This window comes from Pseudorasbora parva, chromosome 24 (assembly GCF_024679245.1).
Source record: "Pseudorasbora parva isolate DD20220531a chromosome 24, ASM2467924v1, whole genome shotgun sequence".
Classification (NCBI taxonomy): domain Eukaryota; kingdom Metazoa; phylum Chordata; class Actinopteri; order Cypriniformes; family Gobionidae; genus Pseudorasbora; species Pseudorasbora parva.
This window is the reverse complement of record NC_090195.1, coordinates 26,229,453-26,252,049: the sequence shown is the minus strand read 5'-3', so window position 1 is coordinate 26,252,049 and position 22,597 is coordinate 26,229,453.

Here is a 22,597-nt window from a genome sequence, read left to right as displayed (position 1 = left end):
TACATAGTATGTAACTACAGTGTAAGTACACACTGGTACATAGTATCTACAGGTGTAATATTTGTGTACTTACACATACGTAACAACTCACGGAATGGTATGCGTAAGTACAAATGTGTAACAGTACCCTGGTAACAACACTTTTTTTACTTCAGTAAGTACACATGTAACAGGAACTATGTAACTACATGTGGTAACAACAATATGTATTTAATCAAGTTGTTCCAATTCCAAATGAAATTCAATACTGCAGTTACCAGTTTGGAATACACTGAACCTATATGTAAACCAGGATGATTCCTATATTTATAACATGTATTCATGACTGGCAGGACTAATGTTGAATTACAGTGTACTTACATGGTAACTCCTCAGCAACGGTAAACAATATAAAGTCTACAAAGGTCATTCTTACCTTATTATTTAAAACACTGTATTTACAGCGTACTTACATGGTAACTCCTGAGGAACTGTCCACTTAATATAAAGTGTAAAACGTTCATAATAACTGTGTAATATGCAAAACCCAAACCTCTGTGAAACACTGTATTTACAGTGTACTTACATGGTAACTCCTGAGGAACTGTCCACTTAATATAAAGTGTAAAACGTTCATAATAACTGTGTAATATGCAAAACCCAAACCTCTGTGAAACACTGTATTTACAGTGTACTTACATGGTAACTCCTGAGGATCTGTCCACTTAATATAAAGTGTAAAACAGTCATCCCTTACTGTGTAATATGCAAAACCCAAACCTCTGTGAAACACTGTATTAACAGTGTACTTACATGGTAACTCCTGAGGATCTGTCCACTTAATATAAAGTGTAAAACGTTCATAATTACTGTGTAATATGCAAAACCCAAACCTCTGTAAAACACTGTATTTACAGTGTACTTACATGGTAACTCCTGAGGATCTGTCCACTTAATATAAAGTGTAAAACATTCATAATTACTGTGTAATATGCAAAACCCAAACGTCTGTGAAACACTGTATTAACAGTGTACTTACATGGTAACTCCTGAGGAACTGTCCACTTAATATAAAGTGTAAAACATTCATAATTACTGTGTAATATGCAAAACCCAAACCTCTGTGAAACACTGTATTTACAGTGTACTTACATGGTAACTCCTGAGGAACTGTCCACTTAATATAAAGTGTAAAACATTCATAATTACTGTGTAATATGCAAAACCCAAACCTCTGTGAAACACTGTATTAACAGTGTACTTACATGGTAACTACAACATGTAGTTACATAGTTCCTGTTACATGTGTACTTACTGAAGTAAAAAAAGTGTTGTTACCAGGGTACTGTTACACATTTGTACTTACGCATACCATTCCGTGAGTTGTTACGTATGTGTAAGTACACAAATATTACACCTGTAGATACTATGTACCAGTATGTACTTACACTGTAGTTACATACTATGTACACATGTAGTTACCATGTAAGTGCACAGGTATTAGGGCCACTTAATATAAAGTGGGACCAAAGTTTAAAAAGTGAAATCAAATACAACCACCCCTTTATGAGATCAAAAGGCTTTTTTTCATGAGACACTATGTTCTATTCTATTTTAATGGTCTGTTCAATTTGTCCTCGAATATGGGAAATTCCTAGGCCCCAGTATGAACTATTAACTGAATGCCCCCTTGGGTTTTGCAATTGGGTAACTTGGTGTGAGCACAACTACCCTGGCATCAGAATCCAATATGGCTGCTCAGCACTGTAATAAATCATTAGTAAAATGTTGTTTGTTAGCACTTCTGTTTGTCTGTTTCTTAATAAACTCAGTGCACCACTGTACTATCCAGCTTCTACTTGTCGACTTGATACTTCTGCACTATTCCAAAAGAGGAAATGCAACAAAAAAAAGAGAAAAGAATTACCTGGACGTGTCCATTACTTCTCTGACCAAGGTAAATGGAAAGCAAAGCTTCCAGCCTTTCACACCGATTGTGTGTAGTATGAATGTAATCTGGATGTAGTACTTTTGACATGTCATCATTAGTTACATCGCTTCACTGCCATTCATAAATCCTATCCAGTGGCCTCATGGGATAGTAAAGTGTCCATTGTATGCATACTTCAGAATCTCGCCAGAAGAAGTAGATCATCCGGTTACTCTTTGCCAACTCTTTTATGAGTTCTGTGAATTTGGGCATACTTCTTTTGTCATATACCGTTTTTCGCCTACCATACAGTAGAGAAGTATGCGATTTCGGATTTCAGCCATAAAGTGGTGCAGGTATGACGTCAGAACACGGACAACTAATTTGCCGCTGGTTCCTTTGAGGTTTGTATTATCGGGTTTTACGTTTTTCAATTTATGAGTAAAATAAAGCCTGTGGTAAACATAACTTGATGATACCCTAGGAAATGCCCTTAACACCCAAGCAACCACCTGGCAATATCTTAGCAACCACACAGAACATCATAGTAACTGCATACCAGCCACCTTGCAACATCCTAGCAACCAACTGGAACACCCTAGCATACCTATAGCAACACCATAACAACCACAGGAAACACCCTAGAAAATACATAGCAACCTTCCTTGTAAAAACAAAACAAAAACAAAAACACTTATGGTATGTTTTGAAGCATGGCAGCTGGTTTTTGCTGGTCCTTAGTTGGTCATTTGAATTGCAGACCTTTTGCAAACATTTCCACATCATCATGATCAGATGCTTTCTTAACTGCTGTTTTCTCACCTCTGTATTTTGTGTGTGTGTGTGTGTTTATGTTATTATTGAGAGTAAAGAACGCAGCAGACATTCATCTAAACATCGCTCTCAGAAGTGAGGATGGCATCTGGATGTTTGGTAACAGTAGATATATCGCTGCAAAGGTATTTTTTACTTCTAATTGAAGAATTAAAAGAACGTCGCTGCAAGTAGTGTTGTAGTCAAGACCACCTAAACCGAGACCAAGACAAGACCAAGACTTTGAAGGGCCGAGACCGAGTCAAGACCAAGACTTTGAAGGGCCGAGACCAAGACAAGACCAAGACCAAGACAGGCCGAGACCGAGTCAAGACCGAGACCAATGCATGTCCCCACACTTATGATAAAATGTGGAATATGCATATGATTGGCACTTCTCTCGTATGTGTGGGTGTGTAAGTGTACCATAAGAGAAGTTTTGATAAAATAATCAAAAGGCATTGCAGCTTTGTGGGAATTAATCTTTTTCTTCTATAAGCAAATAACACTTAACTTTTCGTCAATGGGAGGCACTGAAGACGACGTGTCCATATTGTTTACAGTCTATGGTGGACACAAACACCAAACTGACACTAACAGAGTTTTGTGTTTTGTTTTGTGAAAAGCACTCAATCCCATTTTAAAACTCAAAGTTCCCTAAAAATGCTAATCTGGATGAGGTATTAATCTCAGACACAGTCCATTATGTCTTAAGTGAATGTGAATAACAAGAGGTGGAATATGTATCATACAGATATGCATTAGTATGCTGCTTAAGCAAATTATTTTACATATGTACATATTTTTCATTTACAAATTGAAAATGTTATTGTGCAACAACAAGGAAAAGAAACCCTGTACTTGCATTTTTTGATTAACTACAGTTTGATTTAACAAATATCTCACATGTGCAGGGTTTTTCCTGGGTCAAAAATGGTCTTTGGTGGTGGCTGACAGACCTACACACACACCTTTTTTTTTTTTTAAATGCAACTAAACAATCATTTTTTATTATCTTATGTTATATCTCATATTATGTATGATCTCTTATCTTGATGTTTCTTTTGTTCCAACAGGTTGAATTGTTTTGGTATATAATCATATCAATATTAGAAATAGCATTAACAGTAAACAAATAGCCACATTTTCTGCCATATACAATTTAATAAAATGATCCGCTAGCTAACAAACAACTTTGTTCTGTTTTGACCTCTAAATGATTTTAGACTGTTTATTTTACTACACATTCAACATACATAAGCTGAAATACTGTGGATAGTTAAAACTAATAAATCTTACTCTCCACTCTTGCTAAATTGGGTAAGCACACTTGCGTTCTCATTTCTGAGGTGTTCTGAGTAAATGATTAAACTGATTCGTTCAGTTCATTCATTGTTGAACAGATCAGTTCTTATTACCGTCGTTAAAATGATTCGGTTCAAATGAGTCATTTGGTCGTGAATCGGACATTAGCAGACCCGTTGTGTGTGAATCACGGCTGTCAGAACATCGCGGAAGGTTTGTCACACAGAAAACACTTCATAACTGGATAGAAATTGTTTCCTGTTTATTTAATGTATGATTTATGTCAGCTGTTTAGCTGGTCAAACGTTTTTTGAGCGCAATTCACACCAAGCGGTACTTCAAAACAGTTGTCCGAAGTCCGAACGCGCAACGTTCAACATGGATTCGGTTTTCTGAACTTTTGATTTAGCTTAATATGTGAAGTGTCAGAGAGAGCTTATGTGCTTATTTTGAAGACAGAGAAAGTGCGCGCAGGGTGGAGTTCTCTGCTCTTTATATGCCTTCAGCTGTGGTCTTGACCGGTCTTGAGACAAAATCCCGAGTCATCTTCGCCCGAGACCGAGACGAGACCGAGTAAAAATGCGGTCGATACCGAGACGAGACCAAGACCTTTAAAAAGTGGTCTCGAGACCGGTCTCGAGACCAAGACCGATCTCGAGTACTACAACACTAGCTGCAAGTATATCAGGGCATTGAATCACGTTCAGACGCTTGTGCGTTATCAGTGCACGAGTGCAAGCTCAAACAATAAGTTGCTACTGCAGTTTACTTAATGGCCACTGCTAATGACAAAGGTTGACAAATGACAAAATGACAAATCTCGACATATAGCCCCTTTAAGGTTTGTCTTTAAAATCTTTATTATATAATTTTTATATTGTATGCTATTTCATATTTTAAATGTTTATTTTTAAATATCTACATCTCCTTAAATGGGTATTTCAACGATGGAAAGATGAAAGTGTATTTAAACTGGGTCATTTATGTAGTAGAAATGTTTAATGTGGTGCCTTCAAGACTGAGAAAAGCCAGAAAATGTATTTTTGGCTCATGTGGATGAAAGACAAAAACTCCCAGAATGCATTAGCTTCGCTGCCCTACAAGGCCACTCCCAAAGCCACCGCGACTGGATCACTTGCCGACCGTGGCAACGCCCCTACCGTTGTTTTCATTATTTATATAATTTGTTCACAAAGAGAACAGACACTACAATAAAAAAATGGAATGTGTCTGTTCAGTATAATGAGAGTGAGCTGAGCTAATGCAGAAGGAGTCAGATTACATTCCACACAAGATATAGCTGAGCAGAGCTGAGGTAAGCGGGTCGCGGCATACACTCACTTTGCTCCGCAACGCTCCATTTACATAAATGCCTGCAGCTGCCCGAGCCGAGCGCTGTGAGTGTGATCCCACTCCCCCATGGACGGGTTGAAAACATGTGGAAATAGTTCCTTCTACTGGCTGTACTGTCCTCAGATGAATCTGATAAATCTAAAACTCTTGATCAGAAGGATAATAAATGACAACTGTAATGCAACCATTTCTTCTTTACCCACAGATCATTGCTTTGTTGGACCACATATAAACAGATGTGAACACAAATGGGAGCTAACTGTGAAAAATGCAACATATTTTCATGTCACACTCACCACTCAAAAAACGGCAAAAAAATGTCCCTAAATTACGTTGGGCACTGCATTAGACGTGCCCTGTGGGTAGCATTACAATGAGAGCTCGTGGGATAATGTTCACTGGATATGAAACAAAGCCACACATCATGGCATGCCATTTTGACCAAACATTCCTTAATCGCTTTTAAATTTCCCAGCAGCCCCTTCTATGACTGACATATTGCCCAGCTCTATTGGCTGTCATGCTCTGTGGCCTGTGCTTTAAGTATAATTTTACCATTAAAAATAGACTCTCTCTCTGTTTTCTATGCATGCCAGAGCAATACTGTCTGAAATATCGAATGCTCATGGTCTGACTGAATGAAAGTCTTATTCAGTGTCCAAATATGTTTTTCAAAGTATCTCAGAGGACTTCAGAACTACAGGTCAGTAGTGTTTATATGAAAATAGCGCTAAATGTAAATAAAGGCCCAGGTATACTTAATTTTATGCATTCCACTCAATCTCGCAAACAGTCGTGTTTGCACAGCTTTCAAAGTATACTCGCCCGCGGATGAACACTGATGGATGAGTTTGACACATGAGCTGTACAAGTGCTTTTCTATAAACTACCAGATGTCAGAGGGCAGCACTAAGTGTATTTTACAAAATATTCGCTCAGAAGGATAGAAGAAAAGTAGCTGATCGGGCATTGCATACAAAGTTTAGAACAATACCTATAAAATCAATGGAGAAGAGTATGCTGTGTTTTTTACTGTTTGTATCTCTCTTTCCACATTCTTGGAAAGAACTGCTGCACAGTACATCACAATTTTGCATATTGCCTCCTGGTTGACTCTTCTGTCTCAACATTCACTTTGTGCATACTCTGTGGCCCTCCTGATGACAAAAATTACATCATGTGGACAGTGCGTTGGCCAGAGTACTTTGGTCTTAATGAATGCAACTACCATAATTATTAGTATTTAAACAAAATAAATGGGTTTATCAACACCATTCAATTAACATCTATGGAGTTTTGGTACAAATTCATCTGATGCATAAGCATTCTAAAACTGGTAGATGCCAACATGGCTTTGGGATGTCCTCTTATATGACACAGACCACATTAAATCACATTAAACTCAGTGGCCAAGGCCACTGCTATAGGCAACTTATGCCTGATTAAAATTGATCTGACTCATATAAAATCATATTGCAGTGACAAAAACACAAAGTTAGGTGGCCTAAAATATCCCCAGAGTGTTTGTGAAGTTTTAGCTCAAATACTCAACAGATCATTTTTTTACAGCGTGCTTTTTGGGAGTGAGCAAAAAAACATGCCATTTTTTGTTTTTCTTCAAATGCAAATAAGCTGGTGTTCCTAGCCTTTTTCAAGAAGAGTGCGCTGCTTTAAGAGCTTGTGCTCCAGTGTCAGGACAATCTCATCTCATGGAATGTAAATGTCAGAACACAAACTCAAAGTAGCATTGTTCATTCGTACCAGAGTCGGACAATAATGCTTGCAGAGCCAGATAATATATACTGTATGGAGATAGAACAGGTATAGTTTGGTTTAATTACAGTTAAAACTTATTTGTCATCTTGCTTTTATCCACTATTAGTTCAAGCCTGTTGTAGAGGACCCTGTCCATGATGGCCAAAACTTTGCTAATGAAGTTTATTGTACTTCACACAAAAGTTGAAGCATCCAGATAATTAATGTAAGATCTGAATAACAATACAAGAAGTGCACAAGTGCACATTAAAGTCTTATCCATAATCTCTCAACATACACAGAGGATTACACAAAAACACCCATTGTTTCATTCTTGCATCCAACAACACTTCCATCGCTTAGGAGACATTCTTGTCTACACCTGCTCCGGGGTCGAAACAATGGCGGACCTTGTACAGCTCACTCAGGGTGAGCCTATGCTAAAACGGCAGTGTCTGCCAATAGTCGTGGAAGGGGCATGTACAAAGTGACACCACTTTGCCCAGAATCTGCAATAATTTGTTCTGAGACAGTGCTTATGATTTATGGGAATTAAAAAAAAAAGCACTGGGTGGATTTTTTATCATTATAGGGTGGTTCACATACTGTACATAAACACACATTTATGTTCAAACACCATTTATGAGTAATTATTGCATGATAGGTCCCCTATAAAACAAGAGCTTTGCTGCAAATGCAGTTTTTTTCCCTGTTGCAAATGTATTTTTCGATTGGTTGAAGCTTGCTAGCTTGAAGCTTGCAGTATGCCAACATGGTCAGGTTGGGGTACACTCTCTTATATGACCCAGACCGCATTTACCTGAGTTATGTTCAGTTCTGTGTTTTTCTGGTGTCCAATGCCAAGGCTTTAGACGACACTGATTAAAACTTTCTCATACTCATATGAAGTCATTTTGCAGTGATGAAAACCCAAAATTAAGAGGCTTAAAATGTGGTAAACACACAATTAGAGAAAACTTGCCATCTTAAAACAAGTGCTTCACTGCAAATGCATTTTACAAATGTTTAATTAGGCCATATTAATTAAAAGAATCACTCTTTATCTCACGCTCCATCTTTTTCCCCCTCTTTTTCCAGTGGATCTGCAGCGTGACCTCTAGTTAATTGAAACCCTGGAGAATCCTCTTGCATAAAATCAGAATCTCTCTTCTTAAAAGGATTCTGGTAAAAATAGTCCAGGCGCAGTGGCTGGGAAGCGAAGGCCTGCAGCTATGCAGCCGAGTCTCGCGGTGGCCCTTTGCCCTCCTTCCATCGCCGTCCTGGAACAAGTGCTACCGCTAACTAGCTGGGGATGCATTAATTAATTGCAGGAAAACACAGACATAATGTCTATAGGGCAGATTATTTCCCAAAAGAGAAAGAGAGAGGGAGGAAAAGAAAGAGAAAAGAAAAGGGAAGAAAAATTGAGTGTGTGCACCCTACGACCCCAAGGAGCCTCATTGTGAGGTTTCCTCTAGACAATAAAGTTATGATCACAGATAACACTAATGTGTATCACATAAGCCATATGTATACCTTAACATGACACCCATATTTGAGAACAAGCGGTAGCAAAAAAATATTTAATAAGAAGATAAAAATCTGCAAATGGAAAATTGAGAATATTGGAAGTGTTTATATATATATATATATATATATATATATATATATATATATATAGGGAGTCACTATTGTTGTTAGTTAGTTAGTTAGTTAGTTAGTTAGTTAGTTAGTTAGTTAGTTAGTTAGTTAGTTAGTCATTTATGAGCTTGTCAGCCCCAGTTCCCAATCAAAAAGCGACCAGGAAAATAAAAAATATTTTATGAAGGCAAAAACTGATTGAGTGTAAGTACTATAAAAGATGACATAATTTTCATTTTTGGAAGTACTTGAGTCTTCTCCTTATCATATTCAAAATTCTGAGAGCTCAATATGAACTCATCAAAATCTCATAAAACTAAATTATCTGAGCTATGCTATCCATGTTCATTATATAAGTCTTTACATGCTGCACTGTGTGTAAACTTCTGCCTGTTTTAGAATAAATATCTGAAAAACAAAGTTCATACTAAATGGGAGAATTCCAGAAGGTCTCATGAGCTATGAAAGAGCAATATCCGATTATCTGAATATCTGAAAACATTTATACTTATATGATATGTATACATTTTCTATCCTAAGCTGAATATTTATTCTCATCATTCATAAGCAATGTTTCAGTTGCTTATCAGTTCACCTTATATACATGGATTATTTGTTGAGAAGAGGAAAAAAAATAAAAATAAAAAAAAATTGGAAACTCATTGGATAGCCTATGATGAAACATGTATTGTCCAAAAAAATAATTATATTCTGGTCCCCATCATCTGAGAAAACATATTAATATTTAGGATTGGTGTCAAAAAGTCTTTCTGTTCATTAAATAACTAAAAATGGAATTCTGGTTTCTGTTGTTCGACAAAATTATAAGCCTGATGATGTAATGGTGATGATGTAGGGGAAATAAAGGCAGTCCGATGGTACGAGCACCTCCTCTCTCAGATAAAGGTATTGAGAAAGAAGGGGGGGGGGGGGGGGGGGTCACAATCTTTGTAACCAATTACTGTATACACATATTTCACATTCAGTCGCAGGCGCTGCGTGCAAACCAGCCTGCGGGCAACCATTATTGATGCTATGCCCTAAGGACAGACCATATGGGCCCCTATCTCAGAGCCTTTTATTAATTCACCATAATATACCTCTCCCATGCTAGCATTTACATTGTGGAGAAATGGCTCTATAATTAAAAAAAAGACTGTGCGTGCACATTGCTTGTTTGCAGTCGGAATGATACATAAAGCAGCCGTGTTGTCCCTCGAATCCCTGCTCCCAGAGTCCCCTCTCCATCTCTACGCAAATTAATAGCCAACCGCCACTGATGCGTTAAATTGCTTTCCGTTCGCCGCTGAAGACAACCAGATTATTTGTTATTTCTTATTAAAGCGATTCCTTGGCTCTATTATACCAAGGTGGTTTCCTTTGTTATATTGCAGAACTTATAAGGAAAGATTCTTATAACACGTTTATATTCGTGGATAATAAATCAGCGATATATATATGACATTTGTTGTTTATTTGACTGATCTAGAATTCTAGATACATGCCGTTGCTGCAAAGGAAAACAGTTCAAATTATCTTGTGTGATGTCACTGACCAAACACCATTGATTCTTGCATGTCTTGAGAACAAATGCAAAAAGAAGAATGTGGATATGCGTTTAATGATTTGAGAATTTAAAGCTATTGTGATTTTGTGACGGAGGGAAAAAAATTCTTAAATTAAACACCAAGTGCAATGCAATCTTCATAATGTTTGAAAAATAACATGCAAGTCATATAGACTACTTTTATTATACAAGTTTATTTGTATTTTCTGTAAATTTTGAAGCTTGACAGCTTCAGTAATCATTCATTTTCTTATATTCGAGTTTAACAAGAAAGGTTTAAAACAATATTATGGTAAATAAATAACTTAATGTTTTGTTTTTGGGTAAACTAACTAATTCTATTAACTAACTAATCTATTAATATAAAAAGTGTTAAACTAGAGATGGGCGAACTCGGTTTTGGAGGGCCACTGTCCTGCAGAGATTGGCTCCAAACCTGATCAATGTCACCTGGCTGTAGCCTTCTAAGTCATCATAAAGACAGCTAATTCATGTGTGTTTGATTTGGGTTGGAGCTAAACTCTTCAGAACAGTGGCCTTCCAGAACTGAGTTTGCTCATCCTTGGTTTAAACTGTCCAGTAAAGGCTCTGTCATTTGTATGGTTTTTATCAGTATACTGTAGTGTCTTTCGGCTTCACAGCGCCTCCGCTTTGTTTACATGCACTGTCAGGGCAAATCTGTGCCAACAGTAAACTCTGTGCACACCAGCGCTGCTGTTTCCAGTTGTTTACCACCATTTCTTCTGCTTCTCTAACAACATGCATCTTTACGTTCCTCAGTGCCTGCCTTACTGTTTCTGTTTTTAACGCGCTGGAGCACCTTCCCCTGCGTGCTGTCTGATGAACTCGGCCTCAATGCTGCCACGGCAAGCGTTGACCCTGCTGCGGCACATATGCGTGTCAGGCCGTGTCAGGCGAGAGGTGAGTGTTGACGTTATGGGCTCTGATAGCAACATGTTCAGCGTTGATGGCGGCTTTTTCCGTGCTCAGGTATCAGGCTTGCTTAAACGCACTTCTGCAGTGATCTGCCCAGGAGAAGACTTTACTCCACACACCATCAGGAACACCACAATGCAAGATGGCAGCTGAGCTTGTGAGGATCAACAAAGCTTGCGATTCGGTTTTTCCACTTGTGCTTCCTCTGGTTCTCTTTTACACATTAGTAATACAACTTTTGTTGTATTCCTAGTGTAATCTGAGGTTTCATTCCTTAAAATAATTTTTAGAAGAAAGAAAATTCTGTCATCATTTACTGACCCTCATGTCATTTCAAAACCACATGCAATTCCTATTTTCTGTGAAATACAAAATAAGCATTTTTTAAAGGTTTATGAAATAAACAACAAACAACCCCAATGTAAATATATAATACAAATATATACACACCGATAATGCATAACATTATGACCTAATATTGTGTTGGTCCCCCTTTTGCCAGAATAGCACTGACCGGTTGAGGCATGGACCCCTGAAGCTGTGCTGTAGTATCTGCCACCAAGTTGTTAGCTGCAGATCCTTTAAGTCCTTTAAGTTGCGAGGTGGGGCCTCCATGGATTGAACTTGTTTGTTCAGCACATCACACAGATGCTCGAATGGATTGAGATCTGGGGAATTTGGAGGCCAAGTCAACGCCTCAACCTAATTGTTGTGCTCCTCAAACCATTTCTAAACCATTTTTGCTTTGTGGCAGAGTGCATTATCCTGCTGAAAGAGGCCACAGCCACCAGAGAGTACCATGTCCATGAAAGGGTGTACATGATCTGCAACAATGTTTAGGTAGATTGTATGTGTTAGAGTAACATCCACATGGATGAGAGGTGCCAATGTTTCCCAGCAGAACATTTCCCAAACCATCACACTGCCTCCACTGGCTTGCCTTCTTCCCATGGTGCATCCTGGTGCCATGTGTTCCCCAGGTAAGTGACACATGCGCCCGGCCATCCATGTGATGTAAAATAAAATGTGATTGATCAGACCAGGTCAACTATTTTCATTGATCCGTGGACCAGTTCTGATGCTCATGTGCGCACAACACTTGATTGCCACTTTCGGCAGTGGACAGCGGTCAAAATGGGCACCCTGACTGGTTTGCAGCTATGCAGCCCCATACGCAACAAACTGCGATGCACTGGGTACTCTGACACCTTTCTATCAGGATGAGCATTAACTTATTTTGAGCAATTTGAGCTACAGTAGCTTGTCTGTTTGATTAGACCACATGGGCCAGCCTACGCTTCCCATGTGAGCTTTGGCCACCCATGACCCTGGTGCCGGTACCACTTTTGCCAGATACTGACCACTGAAGACCAGGAACACCCCACATGAGCTGCAGTTTTAGAGATGCTCTGACCCAGTCATCTAGCCATCACAATGTGGCCCTTGTCATATCACTGATCTGCCCACATTTTCGCTATATGATAAATTAAAATGAGTTGATGACATCACCGTTTTCTGCAGAGCGGCTATACAGCCAAATCCAATTTTGTTGCATTGTTTTCCTGTTTAACACTGTGAAGCTGCTTTGAAACAATTGTCATTTTAAAAGCGATATATAAATAAAGTTGACTTGACTTGTCAAACTTGGCAAAAAAATAAATAAATTCTGCTTCTTACACATCAACTTTGAAAAGTTGCTTTTAAAGGGGCTCTATAAAATAAAGTTTATTATCTTTAATGTAGCATGTGTGTTTTATATAATGTAGTTCCATCCACCATGATAATGAAGAGCCATGCTTGGGTTCATCTGTGGTTACCATTTTCCAGTCACAAATACCACACTTAAAACTATATATATTATACAAGAATGACCCCTCCAGTAAATTGACTTTATGATCAGAAATAAGTACTTTGATTTTTTTTTCAGTTGCGGTTGCTGTTTTGCTTTTGTTCCCTTTATTTATCAATTGGTGACTGTACCTCAATAATTTAGAGAATGATAAAAATGCAACTATTTTCAAGGAGAAAATCTTGAATTTTCAGAATTGTCATATAATGAGCTGTTAATAAGCTTTTTAAAGATATTCATTGATTTATATTTGTATCCCAAATAAATGTTTTACTGTCAAATTTGTGGCTCTACATGGGGCTTTATTAGAAATGACACTTTCATATATATTAATACTTACATGATTATTATACCCTTTATATCTGTTTCTATGAATTATAGTAGTTTAGGATCAGTTTTATCTACATAGTTGAGACAGTTTTAATAATGGAGTTTGGACTCTTTAAAACATGTAACTAAATATGAAACCTGTACAGTACGAAACTTTAGAAATGTAGCTGTGACACTGCCCTTTTTCTGACATTGTAAAGCTTTACCACACATCTGTGATTCCAGTGAGAGAATATTAGATGCATCACGTTTCATTAGAGAGAATTGAAGTGTTATGAAGGATTTTCCAGCCAGGTTGAGTGTCAGCCGCCCCACGTACGACAGAGGGCTGTTTAAAATTCTGGATTTGTCAGTCAGTCTGTCATAATTTATTGGAACTCATCTGTAACAAGGGCCCGGCTCAGATTTACACACTGATTTGAAAAATAAATAAGAGCAATACAGACCTGCACTGCTTTAATGACAGACTGTACTGACATGAAGGAGTGGAGATATGAAACAGAGAGAGGAAATTAGATATTATGCCCCCAAGACAACTGCAGCCACTGGTCCATTCATTATTAGTGTGATATTTATTATTAAGAATTCCTCTCAGTGAGAGAGCACAGAATATTCTCCCGGCTCCAGCACTTTGAGTCCTGTCAGGAGTGAAGTGTGTGCAGATCATTCCTGTAACGCTGCTGCTGACACGGCAAATCTGCAAGATACATCATGTGAATATTGTCTTGCCCACACACACACACACACACACACACACACACACACACACACACACACACACACACACACACACACACACACACACACGCAAGCATTCATGCGGAAGCAGGCGGTTTACACAGCCCAAACATTCATGAGATGAATATTTACAGTTTTTTTGATGAGAACCAGATTCTATAGATACGTCTCTAATGTACGCTGAATTTAAAGAAATAATTTGTTATCTAAAACCATTGGGAGAGACATTGGCAGGTGTTGGCAGGTGTATGCCATAGATATGGCGTTGAAAAATAATCTTTATTTTCATAAACATAAAACTTTTACGAAAGCTTCTCATTTTATAGAGAACATTTTTAGTCCAACTCAGTGGTATCATATGAAGCTTGACAGCTGCAGTAATCATTCATTTTCTTATATAGAAAAAAGAACAGCGATAATAGATTTGATATAATGGTTATATATATATATATATATATATATATATATATATATATATATATATATATATATATATATATATATATATATATATATATATATATATATATACATATACATATACACACAAAATAATGAGCAAATGCCATAGATATTTGAATAAATAATAAATATATATTTTACATTTAGTGTATTTTAATATACACAAATATACACCTCAAAATATTTTAACATGTAATTGATTAAATTTCATTTATCTGTTGGCAGTCTTCAGTGTCATATGATCCTTCAGAAATCATTCTAATATGCTGATTTTTAGTGCTTATTTTGCTTATAGTTTTTTTTCTGTCACAATATTGTCAAAAACGATCTCTGTTCATACGGATGTGCAAAAACAACTAAAACGTTGGATTATTCATGCCAGGCCAGTAGATGGCAATCCCTTTGTAAAGATAAAGAAACACTACACGTCTAAAGAATGAACATGTATTATGAATGCGCATGATGTCACTGTTTTCACAAATTCACGTTTTTGTAGTTTACATGGAGACGATAACAGTATTGTTTTTTTAAAAACATGCACTTTTTGAAATTCATTTTCAGAAGTTTGCATTTTTAGGCCCCAAAAGCGGTGTTGTCTTGTAAATGAACAGCCAAAACGCACATTTTTTCAGTTTCTAATTGAAATCGGTGTCGCAATGGGCCACATTTTCTTTTTATTATCAACATTGAAAACAGTTGTCCAACTTAAAGGGTTAGTTCACCCAAAAATGAAAATTATGTCAATAATTACTAACCCTAATGTTGTTTGACACCCGTACCGATTCAAGATTCATATCGCCAATGTCACGTGATTTCAGCAGTTTGACACGCGATCTGAATCATGAATACGCTGGTTCATTACGGTTTGAAACTTTGTTTTGAAATCGGCCCATCACTATACAAGTTGTTTGTTTTGCGCACAAAAACTTCTCATCACTTCATAAAATTATTGTAGAAACACTGTAGTGAGATGGGCTTTGTAACGACGTCTTTAGTGCCTTTTATGGGTCTCGAGAGAGAGGAAATGACATTGGTGTCAATGAAGGCCTTTCTGAGCCATCGGATTTCAACAAAAATATCTTCATTTGTGTTCTGAAGATGAACAAAGGTCTTACGGGTGTCGAACGACATTAGGGTAACTAAATTAATAACAGAACTTTAATTTTTGGGTGAACTAACCCTTTAATAAATAAAAGAAAAACATTTAGGAACATTTGTATACAATGTGACAATTATATTAATAGTAGCAATAATACCACTAAGTAGTTACATATTTCTGCACCAATCACACTGATTTGAAATTACGGGTCTATCCAGCATCAATAAAAACCGACTCATCTCTATCTGTCAGGTTTGATGTACTTTAACCCACCACCCTCCCTTCTTCTACCCACTGGTATCCCATTTACTTTCACTTCTGAAGCAGGCCTGTGACCTACTTTTGTCCATTTCCACCCCACCACCCCCTTCATTTCCCCCTTTATCCTTTTTTACAAGCTCATAGCCTCTCTCTCTCTCTCTCACCCGGCTGGCCCAGTCCGGCCCCGGCCCAAGGACGATACAGCCGTGGCCCTTTGGTAATGGATGGGCTGCCAGTGGGACCTGCTGGGCTATTGGAGTGGCTGGGGCCGTTATATGGAGTTATACGGCAGCCTATTTACTGAGGTGATGAGCTGCAGACGTCCCCCATTATTTATGAAGGGAGGCCAGCAGAGGGGGGGCAGAGGTCACTGAACCCAGGTAGACCCGAAACATTAATAAGAGCTGGGCGGACGTCTCAGTTTATGCGAGAGCAAAAGAGCAACAGAAGATAGAAAGTAGAGAGAATACACTTGTATACAGGCAAGACTATATATACACACACCCAATGCAGGCTGGGTGACATTAATATGCTAATTTTGTTGGTATTTGCAGGTCCTGTTCTGACAGGGACAGCAGGGGAGAAAAACTATATGCTAAATACAAATAATAGAGTGCAATATAACTCTGTAAGTGTTTTGTTGGCAAGTCACACTCCAATTTAACACAACTGTTCATGTTGCATATCATTGAGCCTATGTTGTTCAAATATAAATCCATTAAATGTTTGATTTTCAAGACTTAAAAAAAAGAAAAGTTTTTTATGATAAACAATTTTGCCAAAATTGAGCCTGAAGCAAAAAACAGTTTAAACACATTACACACAATCGTTTTGCATACGATATCCTTAATGGTTTAATTCAAGCCTCAATTCTATGTTAAGCATCAGATCGGACAGTTTTGTATTGTGTGTGTTCTGAGTGTGTATAGGGTCAAAGACTTTGTTTGATGAATGAAACACTCACACTTCAAATGGGTTTTAAGGTTTCATTGTTCAATGTGCTAGTGTTTCTCTTCACAAGATAAATGGTTCTTTTAGCTGCGGTCAGCTGGGGCTTTCAGTGTACTATGATCTAAAATGGACCTTTAGGCACAATTTATCTCGACTGCATTTAAAATGGGTTTGATTTAAAAGAGGTAACATCTCCAGTTCACAACTTAGAGTTGAATATTTCCCTTTGATATAAAGGTTTGCTGTATTTAGCATCTAGTTTATGCTGATAAGAATATTGGGTGAAATATGTATATAAAATAAGTGTATTTGAATCGGTTTTTCATTTTCACCGGTACAGAATTTATTCATTTCGTACAACGCAAAATAAATAAAAAAAAAAAGGTATAATAATTTATAAAATTATTAACTTTTTTGAAATAAATTAAATTGTCAGTGAATTTATCCGTTTGCCATAAAAAATAATAATAAAAAAAAGAAAAAAATTATATATATATATATATATATATATATATATATATATATATATATATATATATATATATGGCAAATGGATAAATATATTTATCTTCCATCACACAGTGGTTCAGTTCTAATGCTCACGTGCCTACTTTTGGTGCTTTTGGCAGAAGACAGTGGTCACAATGGGCACCCTGACTGGTCTGCAGCTATACAGCCCCATCCCTAGCAAGTATGTATTCTGACACATTTCTATCAGAACCAGAAATTACTTATTGAGCAATCTGAGCTACAGTCGTGTGTCTGTTTGACCGGACTACATGGGCCAACCTTCCCCACATGCAACAATGAGCCTTTGACCCTGTCTCCAGTTCACCACTGTTCCTTCCTTGTACCACTTTCGATAGATACTGACAACTGTAGATCAGGAAAACCCTACAAGAGCTGCAGTTTTGTAGTTGCTCTGACCCAATTATCTAGACCTTGTCTGGCCAGTCAAACTTGCTCAAATCCTTACACTTGCCCTTTTTTCCTGCTTCTAACACATCAACTTTGAGGACAAAATGTTCACATGCTGCCTAATATATCCCACCCACTAACAGATGCTGTGATGAAGAGATAATCAGTGTTTCTCAAGACAGCTGTCATAATATTATGCCTGGTCAGTGTCAATATTGCCAAAAGTTTTGGGATGCCTGTCTTAACTTGCACATGCTCAGTGAATTCAAGCATGCTGATAGGTTGACACCTATGTAATAAGTCCATGTGTTACATTTTCTCACTACTAAATATTAAACTGTTAGTGGTATTTAACAAAGAGGAAGCAATTGGGAACAACAGCAACTAAGTTACAAAGTGGTAGGTCATTTAAAATCACAGAGCCAGTGCATGCTGAGGCGCACAGTGCGCAGATGTTGCCAACTTGCAAAGTCAATAGCTACAGACCTCCAAACTTTGTGTGGCCTTCAAATTATCTAAAAAACAGTATGTAGAGAGCTTCATGGAATGGGTTTCCATGGCTGTGCAGCTGCATCCAAGCCTTACATCATCAAGTGCAATGCAAAGTATGGCATCCAGTGATGTAAAGTATATATATATATATATTATATATATATATATATATATATATATATATATATATATATATATATATATATATATATATATATATACACACAGTGAGGAAAATAAGTATTTGAACACCCTGCTATTCTCCCACTTAGAAATCATGTAATTGTCATCGTAGGTGCATGTCCACTGTGAGAGACATAATCGAAAAAAAGAAAGAAAAAATCCAGAAATCACAATGTATGATTTTTTTTACACTATTTCTTTGTATGATACAGCTGCAAATAAGTATTTGAACACCTGAGAAAATCAATGTTAATATTTGGTACAGTAGCCTTTGTTTGCAATTACAGAGGTCAAACATTTCCTCTAGTTTTTCACCAGGTTTGCACACACTGCAGTAAGGATTTTGGCCCACTCCTCCACACAGATCTTCTCTAGATCAGTCATGCTTCAGGATTGTCGTTGAGAAACACGGAGTTTGAGCTCCTTCTAAAGATTCTCTCTTGGGTTTAGGTCTGGAGACTGGCTAGGCCACGCCAGAACCTTGATATGCTTCTTACAGAGCCACTTCTTGGTTATCCTGGCTGGGTGCTTCGGGTCATTGTCATGTTGGAAGACCCAGTTTCGACCCATCTTCAATGCTATAACTGAAGGAAGGGGGTTGTTTCCCAAAACCTCACAATACATGGCCCCAGTCATCCTCTCCTTAATACAGTGCAGTCGCCCTGTCCCATGTGCAGAAAAACAGCCCCAAAGCATGATGCTACCACCCCCATGCTTCACAGTAGGGATGGTGTTCTTTGGATGGTACTCATCATTCTTCTTCCTCCAAACATGTTTAGTGGAATTATGACCAAAAAGTTATATTTTGGTCTCATCTGACCACATGACTTTCTCCCATGACTCCTCTGGATCATCCAAATGGTCATTGACAAACTTAAGAAGGGCCCGGACATGTGCTGGTTTAAGCAGGGGAACCTTCCATGCCATGCATGATTTCAAATCATGACATCTTAGTGTATTACCAACAGTAACCTTGGAAACAGTGTTCCCAGCTCTTTTCAGGTCATTGACCAGCTCCTCCCGTTTAGTTCTTGGCTGATTTCTCACCTTTCTTAGGATCATTAAGACCCCACGAGGTAAGATTTTGCATGGAGCCCCAGTCCAAGGGATCATACAAATAAATAGTTAAAACATAATATATTGTGAGTTCTGGAAGAATCTGGACTTCTCCATGGTGTCCAAGTGGGAGAACTTACAAAATAGCAGGGTGTACAAATACTTATTTTGTGTGTGTGTATGTGTGTGTCTACATCACACACGCTGAAGTGATGTAGGAGTAATTTAACCATAGATTTGGGATTTGTTGTGTTTGTTTGGTTCTACACCTTAAAATGTTTCATATGAACTGGTTTTTAAGTTTCATTGAATTACCAGTCCGCAGGTTGAAGGTTTGTTTTATCTTAACCCAGATGCACTGATTTAAAGAAACCATCAGTTTTATGTTATTGTGAATTACTAACGGTTCTCTATAATTTAGCACTCTAAAATTTCAGTGTGGTGGAGTCAATCTTTTTTAGACTGCTGACAGAAAAACAGAGCTCAAACAGAGACACAGAAAACAATCTGCTGATCCCCAGCACTACATAACCTGGAGAAGCTCCACTGCCAGCTGGACACAAATGGAAGAAACAAGGAAAGATGTTCTCACAGATGTTCATTTCCAGTGCCAGATGACCTCCATCAGAAAAAGTGAGCAAGTACATGAACAAATCTCTTTTCACAGCAAGTCAGTTCACTCGGCAGCCATCTTGGCAACACCTGTAGGCATCAACATTCTAGTCTAGATTCTACTCGGACATAGAAAAAAACAATATATCCAAAACTCTATAACAAAAAACATAAGTCAAAACAACTACAAAATCTGATAAACTTTACAGAACATCTTTACTTAACTCTGACACCACTGGTTCTCACATTTTTCAATTCATGTTTGAATACATGAAAACAATGAATGACATTTACACTTCAGGGCACAAATCTGATTTGGTTACTATATAACATTTTTTTGATGACCCACTTATGTCATCTTTTAAAAACGACTGCATCCGATATTTGCATTTACACTATACGCTAGCGAAGCAGCATAAGACGTTTTGACCCGGAAAAGGAAGTAAAACGGTGTGATGTGCAATGGATGCAGATGAAATGATTATTCAATGTTTTGCTTTTAAATCTTCAAAGGTTAACAAAACATTGCTCTCGTAAGGCAGAAAAAAAAGAGGAGCCCTTGTTGCAGCCTGGGCAAATTCATGTCCACGTGTCCACGTCATTAGCTTCCATCCCTTTTTCAATAATGTAAGACTCGCATTTACTGGGGTATATCAGATTTGACCGCTTACATGGCAAATGCACATATCTGAATCATATTGGATTTATTACCATACATGAGTGAGGCCTGAATTCGATCTGAGGATATAAAAATGCATGCGTTTTTATTCCTGCTTACACGTTCACACGTCATATCCGATCTACATCACATGAGGGAAAAATCTGAATTGGGTCACTTAAAACATGCAGTGTAAATGGGGCTATAGACTGTTTATTTTTTCCATCTGTATTTCACACAAATCTATTTATTATGTATTAAATACTAAGAATTTAAGTCATATGACTACTTTAATATACTGTTATGTTGCATTTTTGGCACTTGACAGCCAAAATGTTTAACACTTACAACCCAAGTAAGTTCTTGTTACTTAAATAGATTGCATCCTTTACTCTGAAAGCAAGACTTAGCAAGTAGGTTCATGAAGTGGACTCTTCATGCAGTAATGAAGAGCCACCTAATATTACATTTATTAATCAAATAACTATAAGCAGCCCTCAAATTTGCAATCAGAAATAATGAGCTGGCTGCTAACCAGCTCTTTACTAATTTTTTATTTGACTGAACTGGAATAAAAAAACAGTAGTAGATCACTCACAGAACTTTCCACTCCCATCAGCGCTTTTTTTGGAACTGTGCTCTCACGCTGATTTGCCCTGTTTAGGAAAACTTATAATGTATTAAAATACATGCATCATTTTCAAGAACTGCACCTAAACAGAAAGCAAAGGCAATACATAAATACAAAAACAACTAAGGAGAAAAAAACAGTTTTTGTGTGCTGTTTTAAAGTTGGCCTGCACAAGCAGCACAGAGTGGTAATGAAACCTCTCACACAGATGAGCTTTAACTGTAAGGAAATGGGCATGGACATCCACTGAAATATTAATAAAATATTAACTTTTTTCAATATTGAGATGAAATATTTCTTGAGCAGAAAATCAGTATATAATGATTTCTGAAGAATTATGCAACACTGAAGACTGGAGTACTGATGCTGAAAAATAAAATAAAATAAAATAAATATAAAATAGTAATAGGGTGCTACTTCTTAAAAAGGTTTCATATTAACCCATATCAAAGCTGCACTGATTTGAAGAAATCATGAGTTTTGTGATCCTGTGAATTAATAACAAAAATTTGGCATTCTAACATTTCAGTGTAGGGGAGTTTTCATTCGAAAAAAAAAAAAAAAAAAAAAAAAAAAAATTATGTATATATATATATATATATATATATATATATATATATATATATATATATATATATATATATATATATATATATATATACAGTCTTGTTCAAAATAATAGCAGTACAATGTGACTAACCAGAATAATCAAGGTTTTTAGTATATTTTTTATTGCTACGTGGCAAACAAGTTACCAGTAGGTTCAGTAGATTCTCAGAAAACAAATGAGACCCAGCATTCATGATATGCACGCTCTTAAGGCTGTGCAATTGGGCAATTAGTTGAATTAGTTGAAAGGGGTGTGTTCAAAAAAATAGCAGTGTGGCATTCAATCACTCAGGTCATCAATTTTGTGAAGAAACAGGTGTGAATCAGGTGGCCCCTATTTAAGGATGAAGCCAACACTTGTTGAACATGCATTTGAAAGCTGAGGAAAATGGGTCGTTCAAGACATTGTTCAGAAGAACAGCGTACTTTGATTAAAAAGTTGATTAGAGAGGGGAAAACCTACAAAGAG